The sequence below is a fragment of the Elephantulus edwardii genome, unplaced genomic scaffold, assembly GCF_000299155.1.
Source record: "Elephantulus edwardii isolate Elephantulus edwardi_28Jun2011 unplaced genomic scaffold, EleEdw1.0 scaffold00025, whole genome shotgun sequence".
NCBI lineage: Eukaryota > Metazoa > Chordata > Mammalia > Macroscelidea > Macroscelididae > Elephantulus > Elephantulus edwardii.
The window spans coordinates 16,690,322-16,695,044 of record NW_006399775.1 but is presented as its reverse complement, the minus strand read 5'-3'; positions in this window follow the sequence as shown (position 1 = coordinate 16,695,044).

The window sequence follows — 4,723 nt, the reverse complement described above, 5'->3', positions numbered from 1 at the left end:
CAAGGTGGGATCAGTCCTTGGAGCGGGATGTCATGCTTGGGAGGGTGGAGGGACATCCCAAGAGAGGAAGCCCCTTGATGAGTGGATTGATTCAGTCACTGGGATAATGGGGATAGGTGTGTAGGAGACAATAAGATTGGCAAGGGATAGAGCAGAGTCTAGGGCTGTTGTACATAGGGTTGCTATGAGTCACAGGTGACTCATCAGCACATAACAATAAAAATAGCCTGGTACTCATATAATAATAGACATAAATGGAATATTGATTTTTTTATATGGGTTCTAAGTTCATTCAATAGGAGAAAGAAGAGTGTCTCTAATAAATAGTGCTGGGAAAATTTGATTTCCATATGTAGAAGAATCTGTGCCCCAAACAAAAACCAGTCCATAATGGATAATGAGGGACTTCCAGCAAGATAACAGATGAATGGATAACCACACCCTCTTTATCAAACCATGAGAAAACAAATATAACAGATACGGTGATGAACCCAGAACCCTGAACCTGAAGGGAATGATAGAGAAGTAGTGTCAACATAGACCCAAGAAGAATCTAAATGGAAACATTGAATAAGGCTGCAGTTGAATAAGTAATGAATTGTGGATGAACCTGACACAACTTGGGCTACTATGAATTTTCGCAAGCAGCTTTCCATTCGGGTGGGAACCCTGGATGGCATCCACACCCGCACTGGTGACTGGCTGGTGAACAGAAAGATGTGCTCTTCCCCTTATTCTGAGTACCCCCTGGAGATCAGAAGTGTGACTACCCCCCACTCCAATTCTTAGCCAATGACAATCCCCCTGTGTACCTCTGCTGTCCCTGAGGTCAGATATGCACCCTTGGGGCTCTGGCACTAGGTACATGACACCCCACGTTTGAAAGGGCACATGTTCTCCATCCCCTGAGGACACTGGGGAATGCTGTCCCTCAGCTGATGCCCCACATGCAGCTCTTCTGGGCCATGGAGACACCATCCCTGGCAAGGTAGCTTGTCCCCAGGTGCCTTCTGGCCTTGCAGAAGTTCTGTAACTGGGGTGCCGTTCTTGGCTACTTTCTGGGCCTACAGCCATTCCATCCATGATAGGGTGCCTAAGCTCCATCTGTTCCCTAAGCTGACAGAGGCCGCATCCCTGTCTGGCCATACTATTTCCAGTTGTACCTTAGGCCAGTGTAGATGCTCTCCCTGGCCAAGTGCCCTGCCCCTGGTAACTCCGTGGGTCAGCAAACACCCTGCCCCTGACTGGATGTTCTCCTGTGGCTACCTCTTGGGCACCAGGAACAGTGCCTACCTTTGACACTCTCTCTTTAGCCTTCTTGACTAGTAGAAACTGTCTCAGAACAGGGGTGCAAACCAACTCCCAGAACATAGATGCAATAATCTTCTAGAATCCAACATCACATTAATACATTGCCGCAAATGACGGCACATGTGTTTCTAAGCACAGTTGTCAATTTTAAAAGTGTGTGGCAACATGTTTTAAAAATCCCTACAAAAACTGTAATTATCAAATGGGATTTATTCCATAAATAGAAGGATGGCTACGCATTAGAAGAACAATCAGTCTAACCACATAATTTTTTTAAAAAAGAACCCCATACTATCATATCTATTGATGTAGAAAAGTTTTCTGATGGAGCTCAACACAGGTTCCAGATAAAAACATCCTGAAAAACTCAGGAATAGAAGAGAAATTCTGCATGTAGATGAAATTAAGGACATAGATGCAAAACCAACAGTTAACAGTCTCAATGGAGAAAGAGACTCAAAACAGTTTCCCTATGAATGGTATTTAGACAACAATGCCCTCTAGCACCACTTTTATTCAGTGTGTATTTAAAATTCTAGCTAGAGTAATAAGACAAGAAAGGGAAAGAAAAGGAATCTAGATTCACAAAGAAGAAAAACTATTTGTATATAATATGATTTTATATATAGAAAATGCCAAAGGCTCAACAATAAAATTATTGGAACTAATTTAAAAATTTGCAAGATACAAGGTTATTATACAAACACACACTTATTTAGTCTGTTGAGCAAAGAATCTGAGATGCTTGACTATATGAAGAAGAACACAACGTCAGGACAAGAGGAAGACTCAGCAACCAGTAATATGCAGGAAATATAATCTTGCTTAATGAAAATGAAAGGAATTCTAGTAGTGTAGTACAATAACACATCTCTGAAAAGGAAATGAAGAAAACATTGCCATTTATAGTCACCACCCAAACAATTAAATTCTTAATAAACACAACCTTGTGTGCGGAAAGTGAGGAGGACCTCAGGCACTTGACGCAGAAGATCAAGGCTTGCAGCTTTTGGTATGGATTACATCTCAACATGAAGAAAACAAAAGTCCTCACCACAGGGCCAACAGTTAACATTATGATAGTTTTAAGCTATCAACAATTTCATTTTCCTTGGATCAACAATCAGATGTTTTGATACCAGCAGTCGGGAAATCAGGAGATATATGTATTGCACTGGTCAATCCAGAGTGCTGAAGAGCAGTGATGTCAGTTTGAAGACTAGGGAGTGCCTAATTTAGGCCATGGTCTTCTTGCTCACCTGCTATGCATCAGAGAGCTGAACAGTGAATAAAGATGACAGAAGAAGAATTGGTGCCGTTGTGTTGTGGTGTTGGAGTATTGAATATTTCATGGACTGCCAAGAGAACAAACAGTTATGTCTTGGAGAGAACCATTTGATTTAGCAACCCTATTACTGTGTATAAATCTTACTAAAATAAGAGCTGAAACAGAAACAGGTATGTGTATATCCCTGTTCATCGTAGCATTACTTAGAATAGCAAAGAGAGGAATAACCCATATGTCCAACAAGAGGTGACGGATGAACAACTATGATGCCCACACACAACGGAGTACTCTTTCTTGCTGCTTGCTACCAGGTTAGAACTGAAGCCTCACTGATTCTCCCACAGGTTTTCAGAGGCTGTAAATTGCATAGGAGGAAATTGCCCATCTTTCTCCCGTGTAGCAGCTGGTGGATTCAGACAGCCTGCCTTTGGAATACTGCTCAGTGTTAAAGAATAGTAAGGAATTTACAGCATGGATGAATGTAGAGAACATTCAGTGAAAGAAAATGAGAAACATTGTATGTGTCCATTGTTTATATATTAAAAAAAAACTAAGGAAAAGTTTATACACCAAAAACACTCTGATGGTTAGCAGGGTTGTAAGGGGAGGGGGGAAATAACTAACTAGATCATAGATAGCTCTGGTGGCTTAGTGGAAAGGAATTATGCTGCCAATCCAAAGGCACAAGGTTTGAATCCACCACTGCTCTGGGGGAGAGAGATGGGCATTTTCCTGCCTTGTGATGAACAGCCTCTGAAAATGCACTGGAGGCTCATCTGTGAGTTGGTTCTGACTTTGTGTTATACATAACAACAGATAATAGATGCATATTAATTAGGGTGAAGAGAAAGGCAATATGCAGTAAGGAGTGATTAGCACAGTATTAGTAAAGGAAGGAGTGACTCAGAGAGGTGCACTCACAGGCAACAAAGGCAAACACACCCAATCCTGCATTATCAGTAATAACAAACAACCTTTTAAGTGGATACATACATGAACAGGCAAGACAAACAGAGACTGATGAAGGAGACTACACCAATAACCTTGGATAGGTCTGAAATGTATGAAAGCCAACAGGAAGCAAAGTTAGGTAAACTTCTTAATCATAACGATACATCTTGAGGGAATGAATTTCTGGTCTCAGGGCTTAGAACCAGGGTCTCAGGGACATCAGGATGAAATGGCCTAACAGAGTCTACAAAGATAATGTTCTGCATCTTACTTAGATGGGTAGTGACTGGGGTCTTAAATGCTTGGGAGTGGCCTGCCCAGAATAAAGATGAGAGTAGAAAAGGAAAGATGCATAGACACAATTAGACCAAAAGACTAATGGGGCCACTTGAAGCTCAACCTCCACGACTCTGAAGCCTGAGGCACCAGAAGATGGCAGCACGGCTACCACTGTGACCACTCTAAAAGGCAACTTCAAGAGTCCTGCAGAGAGTGAGGAATAAATGTGGAACAAAACTCCAAATCATAATGGTACACCCTTTCTGGAAGACAGTTTGACATTTCCTCAGAAAAGCTGAACATAGAAACTCTGTATGACCCAGTTATTCCACTGCTTGGAATATGCTTTGAGAAAATGAGAACTGAGACACAGAGACTTATACACCAGTGTTCAGAGCAGTGTTATTCACCATCACAAGAATATGGAAACAGCCCAAATATCCAACCACAATCGAGTTGATTGAGAAATTATGGTACATTCACACAATGGATTATGACACAGCACGCAGGAGCAATAACTTAGAAAATTACTACATACATAGAGAACATTATGTTGAGTGAGCTAACTCAGTCCCATAAGGACTGTATAAGACTATTAGAAAGATAACTAGTAAAATATGTATGCGGATCCGGGGCGGGGGGCAGAAGCAGAGGGGTAATCATAGGGTGGCACAATTTGATGAGTAGAAGGAGAGGTGAGTAAAGGAAATGGGAAAGATCCAGTGATCTTGTCTCTTTCAGACTCCTCAGTTCCCTGACTTTCTTCCTACTTTTTTTTATCATGTCTCTAGTTCGCACCAACAACCAGAGCCAAAGAAGAAGAAATAGATGATTTCTACCAACTTTTACAGTCGGAGATAGATCGAACATGCAATCAAGATGCATTGATAATAA